The following is a 21353-nucleotide window of genomic DNA, read 5'->3' on the forward strand; positions in this document are numbered from 1 at the left end:
ACGTTACTTCTTTTTAACCCCAGTGGAACAACTTGCTAACAAGGCTTAATGAAAAACCACAGAACTTGACCCCAAGTGACTAACATCAAATCCAGAATCTGCTGCCACTGAAAAACTCCTGTTGTGTATAGCAACTTTGGTAGATTAAAATTAAGACTTAAATGTGAAAATGCAGTTGCAAAACTTCTGATTGTTTCTGGTAAACCTTTATCGTTGATGCACACAGAAAAATCTACATCTCTGCTTCAGTGTTAACAGATGTTATATGAAATTCCTCTAGCTGACAAATCTTCTACAAATCTGATTTAAGGGCACAAGAAAGGGATTTTTGTAACAAAACTAAAGAGCTAACTTTGTCTACTGTGGCACCCATATGAACTTATGATACTTGCAGGATGATAATTTTCACAGTGGTAATTCTATCAATGCTCTTAGCAACCTTTCCAGTCCCTTGAGAGTGCTTTCACACTCCAAATGTGTTACCAGAGCTGGAGCTGTTGCAGCATATGAAATCAATCTGCAGGACAAAGGTCCTTCTTACTGATGCAGTACAAATCAGGACCATTATATAAAAATGCTTTCTGTTACAAATATTTTTTTCAACGACCTAGGAGCAGAGGCTCAAAAAACCCTTAAGGTGACCAAGTGTAACATCCCAGCCCTGGAGCCACAAGCTCAGGGGGCTCAGCCAGGAGTTTTACTTTTTTAAATATATATATATATATATATATATAGGGTTCTTTAATACCTTGAGATAGTGCCAAGGGAATAACCCACACACTTGTTCCCAAGAAGCACCTGTACTGATAATTTAGAGGAGGGGAAAAAAGGGAACCTGGCAAAAGTTCAAAAGGGCACCACACAATCCAGGCAAAACATTCCACCACAGTACGGACCCACCACATACTAATCCACAACACTTAAATCAAAATCCAATCCCCCCAGCTTTAAGCTACCCAGAGCATCAAGAAAGGAGCAAGGAAAGAGAAGAAGAGGGAACAAGAAGAGAGAAGGAGGAGAAAGAGAGGGAGACAGACTATACAGTTACCATCAGATCCCTGTGGCAGAGCAGCTCTCAGGTGTCGGGATGGGAGGGCCCAGACCGTGTGGGGAGCACAGCCTTGGGTTTGATCTGCTCTGGGCCCTGTGGCCTCCCCCAGGCAGAGCCTTGGAGCCTCTGGTCACTCTGGGGCTCCAGGGCAGAGTGAGGGGCACTGTTCCTACTGTCCCTGCCAGGCTGGGCTGGGTTAGGGGCTCCAGGAGCTGTGGGGTGTTCCAGTGTGGGCACTGTTCCCACTGTCCCTGCCAGGCTGGGCTGGTGAGGGGCTCTGGGAGCTGTGGGGTGTTCCAGTGTGGGCACTGTTCCCACTGTCCCTGCCAGACTGGGCTGTCTTAGGGGCTCCAGGAGCTGTGGGATGTTCCAGTGTGGGCACTGTTCCCACTGTCCCTGTCAGGCTGGGCTGGTGAGGGGCTCCAGGAGCTGTGGGGTGGGGAAGTTTTCCCCAGCTGTTCATGACTGGCAGCTGCTCCAGGGTTTCCCTATGTGGGCTCCAGGGGCTGCCATGAGGGACATGACGCCATTTCACCTCTGTGAGGTTCGACCCATCCCTTCCCCTCCACACACACCCACACCCACACCCACACCCACACCCACACCCACACCCACACCCACCCACACGCGACCCAAAAATTACCAATCCAGTGTCTCACCCTAAGTATGGGAAAACTGCATTACTGCTACCAGCTTCCTGTACTAGAGAGCTTCAAACTGGACAATGAAGTATCTTTAACACTTTACAATAAGGAATCACAATGCTTTAGATTCATATAGGAAGTGTTACTGCAGTTAATGCAAGAGCTTAGAAACCTAATCTAATAAAGAAATACACACCTGTGGTATTAAAGGCAGAATTCACCTCTTAACACGACCTGTCTCTGAAGTGTGTATCTGCACTCTGTTCAGACATGGCGTGATTCTGCTTCACAAACTCAGACTTCTCTTTAGGATGCCGTTAACTACAGCCTAAAAATGCTTTTTTTTCTTCATTTACTAAAAAAGGAATGCAGATGACAAGCTCAGATACAGATATAATCCATGCCTACACATGGGCAGCTGAATCCTGTCTTAATGTTGTAAAAAGTTTTGAAAAGAGAGTGTATAATCAAGATTTTTTGCTTTAACATTTATACTACTTTGAGATTTCATGGTTTGCTTTGATATAAAATCAGAATTGGTTGTTGAAGGGAAGGCTTTCATGTATTCAAAGTAAAGAACTTTAATTATAAAAAAATTGTTAGCCTGGGTTTGGATTAAAAACAGGTTAAAGGCCATAAATTAGGTCCATGTCTGAATACCAGGTGGGAAACAAGATGGGACATGGTATTGCACTGCCCACATACCTGGTCATGATTAATTTTGTCACTGGGTAACTAGAAATAAGAAGCAATAATATTTAAACCAATCTACTTATAATATTAAGTTTCAATGAAATTGAAATTCTAATGTGGATTAAAGCAAATGTTATTAGGGAAGTAGAAAAAAAAATAGGTAAAAGTTCCCTCAGGAAAATAAGATTCAGACTGGAACACATGCAGGCTAATAGCTGGAGAATGAAAATCCAAAATAAGGATAATTCAAGAGATGGGAAAACTTGGAAATCAGTAATTTTGAAATAAACCTAGGGGTGATAGTGGGAAGATAATTAGACCTCTATTCGCAACGCAATGGGTAAGTCTGAAAGGTTAATGTAATTTTGCATTGCGCAGACACACACATTATATAAACCACAAAGAACTAATACCTTCCTCTCTACAGCCTGACTATATCTGACATATTGCCTTGGGTTCTAAGAAACTCGTTACTGTGATTTAGAAGAGTAACTTATGACACTTAATCTCAATATTTTTTAACAACTAGGTTCAGATGACATTTCTCAAACAGTTTTATGAGGATTTTGTCAACTTTAATAAGCTGTATGCCAGATAAAACAGAATGACTGCATGATCCATAATGACTAACCATGTTTTCCATCTGATTTTGGTCTATTTTGAAAGTTTTTCAGGCCTAATTCAAACTTCGCTAATTAACATCTCTATAAGGCAAAGGTATCAAACAGGATGCAAACGACCACCTTTCTAACAGAAATGCTCTCTTGCAAATGTCATTGCTGACACTGTCTATTTGCCATCAAGAATGCAATAGATCAGTAATGGTAGAAGAGGAAATGGATAGAAAATAGTTTCTGTTGTTTTAGAATTCTGTCAAAATTCTTTCAGCTCTCACAGTTTCAAAGTGCGACACAACCAAAAGGGCTATTATTAATTGGAGGGAAAAGGCTTTTCTTTGCCTTCTGCATCGATGACTGCAGCAACCTTTCCTCTTCTGATGTTCTTAATAACAGATACAAACAAGCAGAAATCTCTGCTGAAGCTGCTGAGCAGTTCTGTGAGACCATACCTGGGATAAAGGAATCAGTAGGTCTTTATTGATTTGTTTCTGCTTAGGCACTTGGTACTTTGATATGACTCATGGACAACAGTACCCATCAAATAGAGTCTGTTGAAAAGTTCTTTTCTTTTCTGGGAAAGTTCCTCACCCAGGTTATCAGCATCAACTTTCTTTTTTCCCCTCAGTCTTCAAGAAACAAAGCTAAGGCCAACTGTATTATTTTTAGTTCCCCATCGCTCTACCTCTTCTAGCAATCCAACCACTGCAGTGAGTACTTCAGGCCCTTACTCATATCTCTGGGAATTTTTGAAATTGCTATTATCCTCTGGGAACTGAATAGTAAAATTTGAAACAGTCTTTCAAAATAATTTGAAGTGAGACTTGCTAAGTTCCTAAACTCAGGGTGCTTGTTTGTCAGAATTTTAATCCCTGGGGGTAGGCTGGCTGGAAATTTCAACATGGCATTGATTTTCTCTCTACAGAAGCGAAGCTTCTGTTTGGATCTGCAGCCTCTACCCACACACATTTGAAAAGTAGATGATTGTAATTTTCTAGCTTAAGAGCAGTTCTATAAATACAACCCAACATTCAGTTTTACAGAAGATGATGTGTCTGGAAGAACTATGTGCGCAAGTGTTCTGCTACTGTGAGTGAGTCTTGCCGAGAAAATGGCACCAAAACTCATATTTTCTGTAGCTTTCCAATGTGTCATCAGAAGCCCTTTCAGCAAGGGATCGTGCCATGAAAAATGAATGCGCTACACAATCAAGCTCAAAAGAAATTGTCAAATCAGCGGTTGATTTGCGAGATGAGCCAAGGCTGATGTAAAGCAAAACAAACATTTTTTATCCCTGCTACTTTCAACGAAGCAGGGAAATACACTGCACAACGACACAGAGATAAAGGGGTAAATGCTCTCAGCTACACAACTCCACAGCACTGGGCTCACCACAACACTGGCCACTGTCTGGCCAGCACAAATCTTCTCCTGTGCCACCACCTCACAGACACATCTTCATTTTTCACGGAGCAGCACAGCCCCAATTCACAAAGGGTTTTCCAATACTCCTTCACTGAACATAACCTACCAGCTAAAATCTCAACTGCCTTTTAAAATGTTAACTGCTACCAGTGATACTAAAGAGTGTGCTGCTGATGAAAAAGAAAACCTAAACCCACTTCCTTAACCAGGATATATTAGCTCTAATGAACATGTTGTTCTTAACATGGCATTTATTTGAGGAAACTGAGCTGGTTAATTGCACAAAATGTAAGGGAAGATATTGAGTGAAGAGGATTGTGTGACATAAGTGAAATAAATCCCCTTAATCAAATTTACTTTCTTTCACATTTTGAGGAAAAGAATCAGTAGAGCATTTTTCTCTTCTTACTTTTCTGCCTTCAAAAAACTCCAGTAGAAGCTAAAAAGAGGTTTCCTTTGGTATTCAGAAGATGTATTTTGTCAGCTAACTCCAGATCATGGATATTTCAAGGTATTTTCTCAATAGAATTCCACAGCCAGGGCTCCTGGTCATCCCCATCACTATTCAAAAGACTGTCCTATTTCAAAATCACTAAAATCTTTCAATTTATTGTCTTTGTACCATGAACTGATTCAGATGAAAATGTGGAAATTCAGAAGTGCTGCATAAAGCAGTGCCCCTACTGGTATTGGTGTTGAGGAGTAATAGTCAAGAGATGTTTCTCTAGGCTTTTCTACTGTGCTACCCTGGCTGGCAAGTTTTCCTGAGGGGGAAAACAATAACATAAAAGGGGAAAAAACCCACCCCAAAGTATTTCCATCCCAATTAACTGACTTTTCAGATTACAGCACACCAGTTAAATACTTTGTATATGCAAGTTTGAAAAACGAAAAGGGTTTTACAGACCACTAGGGCCATATGTGTTGGTTTCAAGCATGTTGGTTCATTTTCTCTAGTTAAAAAAATACACTTGGATCAAGAGACCTTTTGTTATTGCTTCCTGAAAGCAGTTGAAACAAGGGAGAAATGCAGATTTCCACATGCAGAATATGGAAAGGGAGGCTGCACAAGTCCAGGAGCATTGCACAGCCCACGGAATGTTGATTACCTGTGGTGCCCAGGGAGAGCCCAAGCCAGGCTCATCAGTGTGCAGGTGACACTCAGGCATGCCCAGCTCTGGATCAGGGCTGCAAAGGGCTCCACAGCCCCTAATGCTCGTCAGATATTCTGGAGGAGAAATCCTGTCAAACCAATCATCGACCGAGATCTCCTCAGATTGTTTTTGGCACTGATTTATTAAATGAGTTTGATGTTCATCTCCAGCAGGATGTTTCCAAGCAAAATTTTGTGTCTAACTGAAAGCAGATGCTTCCCAGCACTTTTTCAGGAGAAAGCTCTCTTTTTGTTTTTATTTTATGGAAAGAATTTGGTGTTTGTTGGGTGGAACAGAGACAGTTTCCTACAGGATATGCAGGAAAATTAAAACATCCAGATTTGCCAATTCAAAAGGTGGCTTTCTGCTTAGCATATCCTTTCCCTGACGTTGGGGAGCAGTCCTTGCAGGAAATCTGGGCTCCCTTTCTGACCTGGTCCTAGTTCAGCACTTGCCAAATTCACACAAAATCCCACAACCAAGCAGTGATCAACAGACACCACCCACTTTTTTTTTCCCTACTATTTGAGCCCTTCACTGAGTTCCCTGTGGCCAAGGCAGTGGTTGGCAAAGCTTTCTTTGTGTGGAAGTAACTTGGTCAAAAGCTCAGCAAAATAGGTTATGTCTACCTGAAAACCCTTTTTCCTCTGTTATCCTGACTCAGATTGGTGACTCTCATGATCTTGACACTACAAGGGATGCTTTCCATGTCTCTCTTACAGCATTTCTACATAATTTATTCACATACACATACAATACACACAACACAGTGCAGGTGGAAGCAAGACTGTTCCTTTTGCTCTCTGATACAAGAGGAAAACAGCACAAAATATAAACATGTGACAGCCTAAGGAATAAATCCTTCCAATTTATTATCTTGTGCTAGCTTTGAAAAGCGTACTGAGGCCTGCCCAAACCATGCCTGGAAATTGTTTGGGAAGTTGTTAGTCAGCTTGGATCTAACCCAGGCTGAGTGTCTTTTGTCAGTTCAACAGCCTGAGTAAGACAGAGTCTATGGTATCCAGTATCCAAAGGTATGCTTCAAATGACTGAAACTAAAGTCCAGGCCACATACTGCTCCTCCTCCAAACTCCTAAGTCTCATTTCATCTCCTCTCAGTCTTGATTTTTCACTAGTCCCCTGACAAAGCTCTGCTGCACGAGAGTGGCTTCAGTTTGTAGATCCTTTCCACCTAAGCACAAACACTTCTTACATAGCTTTCTTCTGCCTCATCTGTCAGAGGGAAAACTGAGAACTCTCCTCCTTTTCCATTCAAAGTCTCCTTCAAACTTTAGTTTCCTCCAGCGCTGTTCCAACCTGACCATACCCCACCCTCAAATGCACCAGGTGAAATGCCTAAAAACCTTCAGTGTGTTGTATTTCAAACTCCACCAGAGCTATGAAAGGTTGCTTAGTAAATACACACAAACTTATATGTCCTAGGCAGTCTTCTGGCTAAGAAGGGCTTGTCCTGAAACAAGACATTATAGACTGGATACACAAAAGACTATTCACTAAGGGAACTGAGGAGAAACTTCTATGTGTACAGCAGAAAACCAGTCAGTGGAACTGACTGACAAACACAGCAAGAAGGGTTCAATATCTGAGTGTTTTGGAAATGAGTGACATTAAAAGGATGAAGTAATTACGTAAAAGAGTGGAAAACAAACAAGGGAATGGTAAATGGACACACAGAATATGGACAGGCTGTGCTGTCTTTCAGCTCCAGAGATGTTCCACATAATCATTTACTATTAGCTCTAATTGACTTGGATGCAACAAAAGCACAATGAGACATTTCTGGAGGAGTAAAATGCACACATTGCTTGGTATCAGCACAAAAGCAGCACAGCTACTTCAGGAAAGTCATGGCTTGGCAGCTGATGAAAAGAAAGGAGGAGAGAGTTATTCTCTGCATACTTTTCTTAAGCCTCTATGGTACAAATACCTCACACAAACAACGCCACCTACCTTAAGTGACCACCCCAGGGATAAGGTAATTGAGTTACCTTATAGAGATCAGCACTTAATTAAAGGTCAAACTAAATTGTACTTGGAAACCTCAGCAATATGTTCAAATTCATTCCTGTGCCAGAAAGCTGCTATTGGATGTGGCTCCCATTGTGCTCTTTACTACTTTTCATAATCCTCACCTTCTGCTGACCATTTAATCATCACATTTGTCAGCTGAACTCAACATTAATTGATACATCTTCTTACACCATCATATTTTAATAACACAACTCAAATACCAATTTTTTATTGTTAGTCTAGCAACGTAATAGAAAAAGAGGACAGGGAAACAATATACTTCTTGAAAAGTGTGTATGTTTGCTCATAACATGTCCATCCATCACTGTACCCAGTGAGCACTTATTAGCAGTTATTCTCATGCTAAATTATGTTGGGCTTGATGACATGTAAGTATGATTTAGCTTTCGTGTTACATATGCCTAAATATTGTACAGGGAAACAACATTCTTTTTGCAATAGCCTGAAGATATACATGTCACTACGAGAACAAAAGCCTGAAAAATTAATCCTACAAATGAGCCTTGTATCCACTGAATTCTGTTTCTGAATATGAATGGGAGGTACTGATGCTAAAAGTAGCAAAATTAATAAAGAAGGTTAGCAACAAGAGACAAGAGTGTTAATTACATATCACTGAAGTTTATAAACACATTAGTTTTCAGCATTTCAGCAATTTAAAGCCGAGGCATATATTTTGGAAACACAACATTTTAATATTTAAAAACAAACCTATATTTAACCTTTCTAATTTTTTTTTACTCCACTTTTCAATTTTAACTCCCAACACTTTGAACCGGATATTAATGCATTCAAACCTAGGACTGTATGTAATTCCAAGCATATAAATAAATTAATTCTTTTAAAGAAAAAAGGAAAACTTTGACAAAGGCAACGTTTTAAAGTTGAATCATAAATACTTACTGACAGTCAAGAATACCTCAGTGTTATGTTTTAAAAGGTGCACAAATGCACTTTGTGTGAACTCATTCAAAAGTCACTGAGGATTTAATCTATAGCACAGAGCTGAGATTCAATCGTGAGCAGTAGGACCAGTAACTGGATAACCAAATTTGATCAGAGAGAACTCCCTGAAAGACAAAGGGAAAGACAAACCTGTCCCTACTATTTGGTTTTGGCTGTTGGGTGTTCTCTGTCAAGTCCCTGACTGCAGCATGGCTGCTGCAGCTACATGTGGCGTGTCTTGCCAGGGTACAAGATGAAAAGGCATCCTTCCAAATGTGAACATGAACTCAGTGCAGCCAGAGAGGGACAAAGCAAGGCTTGGACCCAGTTTCCTATTCTAAGAGCCCAGGGAAGGACAGCTGGCTGCAAGTATCACACCCTGTGTCACTTCCTGGGGTTGAATAGGACCTGCTGTTCCACAGAGTGGTGTACGGGCTCTCGGAATGCCGAACAGGAGAGAAGACAGAGCAAAGCAGCCTGGAAATGCCAGTTTGACATTGATTTTGTTTTACTTACGGCTTGAATTCTTTGTTTTGAAAACGTCTGATGTCACGGCCCCGCTGTGCCTGGCAGATACAAAGCACGGGGCATCCCCAGGCAAACAGCAGCAGATCTCGGTGTCACAGGCAGGCAGACAGGTACTGAATGCAGCCCTTAAAACAGAAATCAATAGGTTTGACTGCACCACCATCCAGGTTAATGAATATTTATCATTCCCTACTGATGCTTCTAATTTTAGCCTATTTTGGTTTTTTAAACAAACAGGAAACCTGCTTGTTCAGGAGTCTTTGGTAATTTAGATACAGTGCTTTTTAAACAGTTATAGAAAACCTCTGCCATGCATATCATCAACCTGTAGGCACACACTGTGTTTGTATGTACATGGCCATCAGGAGAAATTATCTCAGTTTCAGTCAGTTGTGGAATGACTTGCTGTGGGTGGATCAGTAACTGAACTCTAACAGCTCGAGATATGGCATTCTATGCACCATGATAGAAAATAAAGTAATGACATATCTTTAAAAATGCTTTTAAAAATTATTTTCACACATTTAAATTGTTATTTCAGAGCTGATTTGGGGAAACATACAGGGGAGAGTTGGCAGGTCATTTATTTCACCAGTCTCTCTATATACTAATATAGATTAACTGTTAACAAGGTACAGAAAAGAATAATAAAAAGTGATACATTAAACAGTCTGGTGGCTTGGGGAGCTACTCCAGCAACCTGTGCTGCAGTTCCGTTTACTACACTGCCCCATGGCACACATTGCAACATATTTCACATCATTCAAGCTGAGCTTAAATGACTTCTTAAATGACTTCTGGAAATCACTGTCAATAAAAGGCCTTTCTGGAAAGCAGCTCAGTTATCCACAAATCTGGGGAGGATCCTGAGGGAGACAAGGGAACCAGAGCACACAGGCCTTCAAAAGACCAGCCCAAGGACCTTCTTGCTCCAGCACTTACTGCAATTAATGGAAGCCTTTCCTCTCATTTCTGTAAGCTTTTGTGTCACACATAATTACCATAATTCCAGATGTTTTCACTCCCATTGACGTAGGTGTGGCCATGACTTTGTCCAAACATCCCACAGACTGACTCCACCTAGACAGAGCCTCATCGTGAATCACACTACAGGATTAAACAATCTCCACATTGGTTTCCAACACTAAAGTGTTTATTCCCTGAGAAACACTGTAGTACTTTTGAGATACATCACAACCAATAATCTTGAATTTGACAGACTTTTTTTTTTAAGCTAAAACTTCCTCATGTCTAATGCAACAGTACAGTAAAGAACCACTACAGTACATGTGAACAGCGACATGAGGAAGTGCCATAGCCCAAACCAGCTTTTAGACTATCTTATGCCTTCAGAGCCACAGTTACGAAGCTGAGATTTTTGTGTAGTCTGCAACATTTGTAAAAAGTTTAACATTATTGCAGCTGTTTTCTGTTCAGGCTTACAGTGTTCTTTCCATCTGCCCCAAGGTGGAGTTCATTTGAATGCCATCTTCTCACCCTGGCAAGATCCTCAGTGGCTGATCAGTGCATTATAATGCAAGACAAATTCTGGCTGTGATTATATAACCCTGTCCTACACTTGGGACAAAAATAATAACGAGTACAGAAAATGTATCTGCTGTATTCTTCTGACTGTGCCAGGTTTTTTCCTAATGGTCAGTTATGCAAGGGTCCCATGGGAATCTTTCATAGTAATTTCGCTACAATGAACATAGTCAGCTCAAAAGACTTTTTTTCCCCACCCCAAGGAATCATAAAAATGAGAGATGCCAGAGTTGCTAGGTCACCTTACCCTTTCTTCTGCTATATTCTACACTTCAGATTATGTTCCATGCAGTATTATTTATTACTGGTCTGCCACTGAAAGAATTTCTGTGATTTAGATCACTGAAATCCCATGGGAGGGAAGTGGCCAAAAAATTATTTACTTCAGATAACAATCTAGTTTATGCTCCTTGATAAAACAAAACATTCACATAAATACATTCATGTCAACAGTTTCAGTCAGAAAAGATTGTGGTTATAAAGTAGTTCTTCGGCACTGTTCCCATTCTGATGGTTTTTGGATCTGCTAGTTATCTTTTTTTTTTTTTTTAAACAAGGTCAAGGAGATCATAAATGTGAAATAAATCAAGAAATTACAGCAAGGTTTTGCTTGAAAAATGGATTATCAGTGAGTCACTGAGCTAACAAATACCATTTGGAATGGAGGGCAGATAAAACTCAACTGATTCAAATGCCAAATAAACTGCTTCTTAGTGCGATAATTTCTTTATTACTTTTATATTTAAAGAAAGAGCTAAGTTTCTCTATTTTCCAACAAGAGCAGGAATGACTGTGTAAGGTATGAAAAGATAACCAGATTAGCAGTTGGCAATATTCCCCAAGATTTTTAATATTTTTGGAAAATGATGAAACAGATGGAAAGGCTGTATGACTACAGGTTAAATCCAGTAACAGTGGAGGAGGTAGATTATGCCCAGTTAAAGAGAGATCAAAATTAGGCTACAGGACTCTAGAATGGGAACATTTGTGGGAAATGGAGAAGCTTTCATGCTGCAGCCACTAGTTCCTAGTACTGCACTAGGGGAACTAGGAACAACCTTTTTAGGTTGGCCTTGCGTAATCAAAGTGAGTTAGTAAAAGGTCCTTCCATTAAATGACATATATTCACCAAGTTAGTTCACAAAAATTCTTCCACTGACAAATACTGAATGTTTTCAAAAGAACTCCTCCATTTTATACTCTACTTTTTATTTCCTTTCTCAGCAAAACACCGAAATCATAAATACATGAACCCATTTCCAAATTGCCTTTGTGCCAAAACTGAGAAACATAACTTCGGAGCTCAACTTTGAAGAACTCAAAAACGTAAAACTTACCTTTTATTCATCATAGTGACACACATGAAGTGGTGTTGATTTATTTTGCATAAAAATAAGGCTTGCCAAAATTTAAACAACATTTTTAAAGCAGAAAGTGCTCAATATAGAGCGCAGAAGAATGTTTCCAAACTGCTGGTTGCATACACAGATGTCAGGATGGGCTATTTATGCAATCAATTCAGTGACAATGGAACAATATTAAAATATGCCATTTGAGAGAAATGCACCAGGGGCCTGCTTAGCAGGAGTTCTGCACTAATGAAGTTGCTAAAACTAGTTGGAATAATTGGCTATTATCCTTTTCTATCGGCAAAGCTTTGGAAATCTCAGATGAAATCAAACATTGAAACAGTTAATTCACTTACAGGAAAAATTCCAAGCTAAAGATTACCAAAGCTGGCTGTATTTTTCAGCATCTCAGGACTAATGTGGTACACGGACCTGCTGATGGCTCTAGACAAAACAACTGCCAGTTGAGTGCTGACTCGGAACTAAATGATACACTGAGAAAGAAGCAATAAAGCTGAGATGAAACACAACACCCATATGGACATCAGCTGCTCCAGTCACAAGAGAATTACCCATTAAACCACAAAAACTTGCTTACCTTCTCTGGCGCTGCGGAGTTTAATAACAAATGTTTGTAAACAGTTCTTAGATGGAGGGGATGAAAACTGCAATGAACCTACAAACAAAACAAAAGGAAAAAGTATTTTATTGACTTGCACAAAAGCTGAGCTTGCAACATTACTACTTTTAAAGTAACTGCCATTAGTAATACAAAAGCTACTTCAGTGAAGAACCTGAAAAATCTGTGTGGCTTACTATAATTGGAACTTCATACCGAATTTCAAGTTTCAGCTCTGAGATCTGCAAACTACAGAGCAAAAATAATTTTGGTATTTGGCAGTAGTTTACTCCCAACTGCACTTGCTCTGAACAGCACCAGTCAGAACCTGGGCCTCCAAAGCACGGTGCAAACTATATGGGAAGTGCTTACAGTCCACTCAAAGGCAGCACAATAATGGGAAGAAAGGGAGAGGGAAGTCACTGAGAATACAAGTGAAATATATACCTAAGTGCAGAGCCCCAAATCATTTCAACATTTCATTTCCGAAGTGAAGAACTCTGCTAGAAAAAAAAAAGTGCTCAATCCAGACAGACTCCAGGGCCTGTCACAGCACAGTGAATCTCTGGGAAATCTGGAAAATGGACAGAAACCATAATACTCCCCCCACCCAGCCCCAATAGATGTTCATGCATTTTTCCTGCCATTTAAAACAAATTCTCTAAATTTCTTTCCAGAACAACTGTTACGTATTCTGTGTGATATCCCTTAATTTGATATTCAGCACCAGCAACTTCACTTTGCTTCCAAATGTCTGTGGACTACAGATGTTGGATTGTGAATTTTCACTGTACTACTAAAGCTGTCAAGGGTTGGGCTGGACATGTTGGCAGTCGGTTGGAGAGAGCTGGAACTTCTGGTACATTCAAACAACTCTCCCTGTGAATAAAATGGCATTGACATCTACTGATTAAAGATTTGAAGGGATCTCAGAAAATCCATACCCATTCCTGACAATTTCCTAGATAAGCTATTCCTCCAAATCCCCTTGTCCTTTTTTCCTCCCTCCTAGCCCACCTGCATCATCAAATATTCAGCTGGCCCCTGCTGAATATTTGATGCCCTGGTGGGCATCTGTTCACCAGGATCTAGAGCTCTGCTCTTCACTACTTATTCCTCCCTCAAAACAGAAAGTATTTTATGTGGAAAGCATCAAGGTATCACAAGCAGAAGCAACATTTTGGATATCACTGAGATCACAGTGTCTCACTGAGAGCCTTTAGATATTGGTGTGCTTCAGTTGCTTATAGAAAGTTGTCAAGATCACAAGTTAAGAGTCATCTAAGTATCTTCTTTATTATGTGTTTTAATTAACTTGTAATTTGAATCTTACTCTGGCACAAGCATTATTTCAGTGTCAACGAGATTCAATAAAAATACTGAATTTGGTTTTGTGGGGGGAATTAAACTTGTCAGATTCTCACACCTAAAGACAGTAATGTTCAAAAGAATGAAATATCTGATCAAGGAAAGAGCTCATGAAGGTTTGCATCATCTTGAGCAGTCTTGTCCCAAAACCTGAGATCTTCTACCTCATTCATTTGACAGGGCTGGTAACAAAGTCAAAGGAAAAAATAAGCAATTTAAGATATTGCAAGGGAAGGGTGTTGCACAAACCTCAGAGCAGAACCCAGGAACAGCAGAGGTTTATAGAACTTCCTTTGTGTCACAGCTTGATAAGAACTCCATAAGCAGGATGCCCAATTAGTAACAGCATCTGCACATCAGATTTTATTGACACTGAAGAAGTCACTGTACTGCCCAGCACTTCAAGAGACTTCACAACTATGGATTTTCTTCTTATTTCCCACAATAAATATAACTCCTGGTCCTGATCCATGACATTACTACTCTGGTAAAGTAACTAACCTGAAACTCTGAGTGAGCTAATTACCATAGTTTTTGTAATTGCAGTATGGGTTAAAATGTCCACAGCTTTGCAAAACTAGACTGCAGTGCTATAATTGCTCAACAACTTGCGTTCAGACTGATGTTAGGTTTTTCAACACTCTTTTCTGCCATTTCTGACTATTTTATATATCAATAGTTGTCCAACATACACATATCCACGGACCTACAACCAGGCTATAAAGGCTCATTCAGAGAGCACTGGATATGTCTACATTGAATAGAGCATGAGGGGTCACAGGCACAAAAGCCACTTAGTTTCTGGTGTATTCCTGGGGCTGCCTCACTGGCATCCTTATCTGCCACCTCCTTGTAGTGAAATGAGGGAGTAGTGTCTGATTTTTTATATAAGCAGCCAAAGAAGTTAAGCACTGAATATTCCTGAGTGTTCTGGACAAAGTCATGCTAATGTGAGGGAACAAACTCTTAACTCCAGGAGTAGAAGATCTGTTCCTCTGCGTCAGTCTGCACTACGTTACCACTTACCCATCACCGTGACTCCCATATATTCCTTTCCCTCAAATGATGAACACAAGGCCAAAACATACAAATACTTAAGAATCAAACTTCATTTTTCTTGTAACCAAATTCCCTTCCCTTTCAGCTATTCAGCAACTCTAAGGAAGGTTTAAATTTATCATACATCCCTGCAGAAACATGAACAGATTTTTATCTTTGCCATGTTCAGCTCATCCCACAGACCCTTCCTGAACCCAATTTAATCACACTAATTGGGACAATGATGGGTGGGAACACCACCACTAAATCATCTCCTCTCTCCTTTAAGCAGATGGACCTTTTGCATCTTCTCCTTCCACAAAAATTTTTCATCTGTAAGATTTTGTAAATCAGGAAAAGGTTGCCACTGTGGTGATATTTTAAACATGTAACATGATACCTATAAGTACTAGAAATTAGATGTAACAAGTATTAAGAAGTGCAACCATCTTTTCTTTAACTGTATCTATCCATCAAACATCTCAGCTCTCTGTATCCAATTAAGATTCCATAAAATTGTTGCACGCTCACATAAAAATGACACTTAAGCTCTGCCCCCAAAGGTCATCAGCATTCCCAAAGGCCATACCCATAGAGGAGATACAATATTTTTATTTTCAGAAGCTTTCCTAAAATATCAAACTCATAAGTGTAGTAGTTTGTAAAAGCAAAACTCACTTAAGCAAAGATAAAACAGAACATGCTCAGAAGAGAAGGATCTGCAGAGAGCTTTCCAACACAAAAAGCTGAGGCCAGCTGACTGCCATCATGTCATGTCATGATATGTTATCTTTTACACACATTAATTCTGCTAACTGGTGCCTGGGGATTTTCACAACCATTTCAGCATCTCCAAGGTGACATCTGAGGGGAATTACATTTCATATCAGTAACTAAGTGTAAAGGCACATAAAAATAAATGTGGAATATGTGCTAAAAACCACTACCACCGGATCCTTTAAAATCCTTTACATTTGGCCCTTGCTCCTCATCCACTTAATACACTAGTAACTTGTACTTTTTAAAGTAAGTTCTCTAGTCCAAAGGAGAAAGGAAATAAATCATCAGCATGGAAATAAAGCAGCAAATTATGCGTGAAGAACCAAGTTGTTCTTGCAGAGATCACCCCCTGGCTGTGCAGAGTGGAGCTTTTCAAAATGTGGGTTAAAAAGTGGTTCTTCAAGACAGTTACTTTTGGATTGCCCATTGACAAATTATGTCAGTTCCATGAATCTGAACAGATCTTTTCCAGTTTCTTGGCTACTTTTCTTTCCTTTTCTGTCTTTGCTACCTTTCACTTTCCATATTGCTGCAAGGAGGTGACCTACTTGCAGTAGAGAGAGAAAGGAAGTGGCCTTTGGAGACCAGATGTCAGAATGTCTGATGAGAGCAACAGGATACAAATTGGGCTCCCAACACTCTGGAGAAGCTCTTCAACTAATTAAAATCTGACTTAACACTGGGCAGTTAGAAATGTTTATCAGAATTTATATATCATGCCCTAATAGCATTTCTATATACTTTGCATCATATTAAAACATCATGATTTAATAATTGGGTTATAACAAATTGAAGCTACTGAGCTGCATGATGTTCATAAGCAGTATAATTTACGGTTGTTTTTTTCTGGCATGGATTTTTTTTTAAAATTCCATTATCAATTGCTTAACATTTTGCAGGCTTTGAACAGCTTGGGCAACAAGCCACAGGAAAAACTGGTTTAGGAAGTTTAAAAAAATAAAAGGCTCAGCTTTTTCCAAAAACAAAGCCATAGAAAATATGTAAGTTTAACAATTAAGAACAAGCAAATAAACTTATAAGTGCTTAGTTAATGATCTGTCTCCCATTCAGAATTTTGAAGTGTGCACTGGATTATTGGTTACTGCCAGATTACTGGCAAAGATTCAGGAATTATGGATGCTTTTTGACATCCAAGAAATATCTGCCCAATTTTTACTGAATTGCAGTGCCTGAAGCTGCCATTTACAAATACTCAGTGGAAAATAATTAGACTGGCAAGAAAATTCTCAGAGGAACCTGTAATAATACCACCACTCATTGTGAGTTGTGAAGATAAACCCGTTAACATTTGTGAAACACTCAGATGCTCCGATAATGAACTCCATGAAAAGCTCATGAGACCAGCAATAAATCTGTAATCAAGTGTGATATTAGGATGCTGTCTAGTAAATAGGACCGTGTACCTGACACTGGACACTAAAAAAGTTATTGAATTACCTCTCAGTCACTAGCAGGTGTCTACCCTTTGGGCTTCCTAAAAGAAGGGCCATGAAAAGAAAATGTCTATATACTGATGTAGGGAAATAGAAATAAGGCTTTGGCCAATTATACACACAGAAGTGCCTGATTAAGTTCAGAAGTTCAAAACTGTGATTCTGTACTTCAACTTTTGAGGGTTCAACTCTGCCAACTTAATCCCTGTGTGTTATTAAACCATTGTTTATTGTTCTGTGACTGAGCAGTGTCATTCCACCACCAGAGCAGACTAGATCAGCAGCCTGCCAATAAAATGTGCCAGCTGGTTGAATAAGGTCTATTTTTCCCATACAGGTGGAAGCACATAGGAATGAATGCAGTCCAGTTTAACGGCCCATCCTCTGAAAGAAATCCCAATTTATTAACGTGTCATCTTCAAGGAAAGGCTGGATCCACTATTGCATTTTACAGCTGTAGCTGTGCTCCCCGTGTGTTTGCACAGATTTATGAACTGCACATTCTGTTCCCTACCAGATTCTTGACCTATTGTACACTACAAACTTGTTTTCCCTGGCAGCAAAAAGGGAATGATTAAACCAGGTGAAGTGATTACACTCATATATGCATGTACAAAATAATAGCTTAAATACTTTTATCTTGGATGCCTTGCAATATTTTTATTCATACCTGTATCTCTCTTGGCTTATTTAGTTTTTATTTTTTGCTGACACAAGTCAAGCCAAACAGAAGACATTCTATTGCAAAGGCTTTTTCATTTTTGGCCAAGATTGAACTTCTTGAGCAGTACAAAAGGATATGAGCCAGTGTTTCTCTGGACTTAAGTCTCCTTTCTCTATGTAAACATCCGTTTGATTTGATTACAAATCTTTCAAGTAGTTTTTAAAGCTATCAACCAGAAATGCAAACACTAGTGAATAAAATCCACTTCTCTTTGAGGAAGACCATCAGAGCATGTACAAAAACCCCACACCTGTCTGGCTCCACCATGCACACCTCAGGAGATTCTTTAACTGGAGAAAGTGTAAGATTCAGCTGCTTCCTGGGAAAGCTGAGAATATAGTCAACACACTTGTTCTTTGAGCAGGAAGAGAGAAAGCTGACTCTCAGCATCTTCAGTATAGTGATGGTGCTGAAGGGTATAGTGTTCATTTCTGCCTTAAAACTATTAATTTTAGAGGACTCTGAAAAATGAAAGCTATATTTCATGTATCTATCTTACTTTTCATTAAAAGAAATTTCTGGGATGGAAGTAATTTACTGAGTGTGCTGTTCCACAGATGAGAAGTCAGTCAACAGAAGACAATTTTTTTAGTTTACTGTCTGGAACAACAGCATAAACAAAACTAACAGACATCAGCTGGGACTTGCCAGAGCCTTCAGATTTCATTCCACTGGAGAGAACACTCCCCTGAAGAAACTGTTCCCCTCAGCCTGCCTTCTTTGCTTGATGACTTCGGGCAAACAGAAGAGGACTGGCCTAAATGGAAACAGTGCTAAAGAAATAACACAGCAGCTCCAGAGCTAACAAAGCATCTACCAGATGTTCACTGTTCTCAGGGAGCTCAGGGTTCATCTTTATAATTTGTGTTCTTGTGCATTTCCTCAGCTGCCTGTAACTTCCTTTTCTCTGCTGGTATTTGTTTCTAGGATCTCAGAACTGTATCAATCCCCAGGGTCAGCATGGCAGGTACTATCCCAGAGCTCGCTGGCAGAGATGACACTGTTGCTTCATCTCCTTCAAACTCTTTAACACCATTCCTGTGGCAGCACTTGGTTTCTCTCTGGCTCCTTTCCTCACAGCATCAGCTCTGCTGTGACAGTAACCCATTTTCCCATCCTTCCTTTTTTCACAAATTCTCAGCTGTCATTCATCCCCTTCTGCATTTCTCCTCCCTCTCTCCATCTCTTTCATAGGATAAAAATAAAGTGACTATTGGCAAAGCAGAAATGCCACTATCGCAACCCTGATTGCCTTGATGAGGTCACATAACTTCTCTCTGCTACAAATTCACCTCAGCCCAGCAACACCAAGTTCACACAGTGGGTTCCCAAGCCTATATGGAGGCTCCACTGTGGCCATAATATAAGCAATAAAACAAGGATGACACGGGTTCTTGTCTTCTTGTTTTCTCTGAGTATTCCCTCTATTTTGCCCACAATAAGCAGAAGGGATGTACTGAAGATGACAGTATTGCCATGATTCTTTTAGCAGATGGTATTTCATTTGTTACAGTCAGAAATCTTCAAGATAGTAATAGCTCTGTTGAGAAGGAATTCCACAGAACAGCAACCAGGCATGGGTTTTTTGCACATTATGCAATGTTTCAGAAATGTATTTAATTATAGGTCCACAAAGCCCGTGACTGAGATACTATTTGACCTCTCCCAGATCTTTCAGAGGCATTTCTACTTCTGAATTGTGAAGGATGCATGTTAGAAGTCAGGAGGTTAGTAAGAAAAGCCAATTGGGAATTACTGATTAATTTAACAGGATCTATCTACTGAACTCCTTGCTCTCCAGATTAGCATGCAGTATCAGCTGGAGAAGCCTAAACATCACTTACCTTGGAAACAAAATACAGGGTTTAGAACAACTTCTAATGATTTATAAACTTCTAATTTATAATGATTTTTAACTGATGAAATACCGCTTTTCACAAAAAGGTATAATTAAGTAAGAGAATGAGTCTAAGAGAATGAGAGTAAGCTAGAACTATTACATTATCAGTACTTAATCAGTAGTTAGAGCTCAGCACAATTTTGCTTCTCTCTAGAAAATTCCTTCCAAGGCCCGTTATGCTCTGGGTTAATTTTGCTTAGCCTTCCAATAGCATTTTTAGACACTTGGTTTTCTGTACATTTGACCTTTGAACTGTGAAAAGTCTTGAGGGAAAAGATATGTAGTTCTTTAGCAGTGTCACTACAGCTTCCAGCTGCCTCCAGAGCACAAGCCATTCCCTGAGGAAGCACGTGTGAAGCAGTGAGGCTGAGCCGTCTCCCAGGAATGCCAGGGGCGGGCAGACCTTTGATGCTGCTTCAGCAGCGGATTTGTAATGCGATACGATAATGATCTTTCCTGCAAATTCAGCTCACACCTTAATACGGGGACAAATCGCCGTTGCTCCTGGGAATTTAACTGCCTTGGAGTCTTGCTTACTCGGCCAAAGCCTATTCTCCAGAGATAGAACTTTCTTAAAGCACAAAACATTGGCTTAATTCTTCCTTCTTTGATTCAGGTGGAGGCTTCCTTAACTTCTGTGTGTCAGATCAATAACAAAAGCTTTCCAAAATTCCACAGCAAGTTTACCATGTTCTCTACCTTCCTTTCCTTAGCACTGGCCTTTTAAGAAAGAAAATAAAGCACAGAAAAAGCAAGCTGCTGATTTACTTCCCAGTCCAGCGTCCCTCACTCAGTCACACTGCCAATACCCATTTACTAATGCCAGCACTAGTGTGTGAAACAAGCTGCTCCTTCTGCTGCATTCAGGATTTCTGCCACAGCTCCTGTGCCCTCTGCGCCCTCAAAAGGACTTTGAAAAAAGACCAATCTGCTATTAAATGCCTGATTCAAAAAAGCCTTTGAATAAACACAAAAGCCGCAGTCCCCCACCATTTTTCTGCTCCCAGCCTTTTCGTGTTCCACATGGAGAAGGGGGACTATGTTGCTGTGCAAGGTAATCCTTGGGAAGGTGGTATTGATAATGACCACTTCATTTCTAGTTAGTTCATAAACCTAAAAGTATTGCTGGGTCAGTATTAACACCGTCATCCAGTATGGGGGAAGATAGAAGGTAGTAAAGGAAAAGATAAAGTAAAATGAAACATTGCCCTTCCCAAAGTGTGCAAACTGGCCGCCTCAGAATCAATGGAGAGGCTGCCTTATAAATCTCCTTCTCCAGTCATCTCCTCAGTGCATAAGTTGTGGATGTCAGCAGCACTGATGAAGGAGATTAAATGGGTTTAGAGTGACTTTGTGGAACAAATGTAATAGATTCCAAAGATTGCTGCTGAGGGCCCTGCTCGCTGGATTCGCTGCATACCAAACAGCACACTGGGAACAACTGCTGTGATCTGCACTTTGCATTTC

General features: G+C 40.0%; 1 protein-coding gene across 10 annotated transcripts in view; it reads right to left on the bottom strand.

Moving 5' to 3' along the window:
- Nucleotides 1–21353, bottom strand: part of LOC116785433 (bifunctional heparan sulfate N-deacetylase/N-sulfotransferase 3) — a 214030-nt gene that overhangs the window by 127280 nt on the left and 65397 nt on the right. For all 10 annotated transcript variants that reach the window (XR_004356537.1, XR_004356536.1, XR_004356540.1 and 7 more), the window contains 2 exons: nt 12602–12679; nt 9098–9234 (listed from right to left, as the gene is read on the bottom strand). The gene's annotated coding sequence lies outside the window, so the exon portion shown is untranslated. The remainder of the gene's footprint in view (nt 1–9097; nt 9235–12601; nt 12680–21353) is intronic.

Source organism: Chiroxiphia lanceolata, chromosome 4 (genome assembly GCF_009829145.1).
Source record: "Chiroxiphia lanceolata isolate bChiLan1 chromosome 4, bChiLan1.pri, whole genome shotgun sequence".
NCBI lineage: Eukaryota > Metazoa > Chordata > Aves > Passeriformes > Pipridae > Chiroxiphia > Chiroxiphia lanceolata.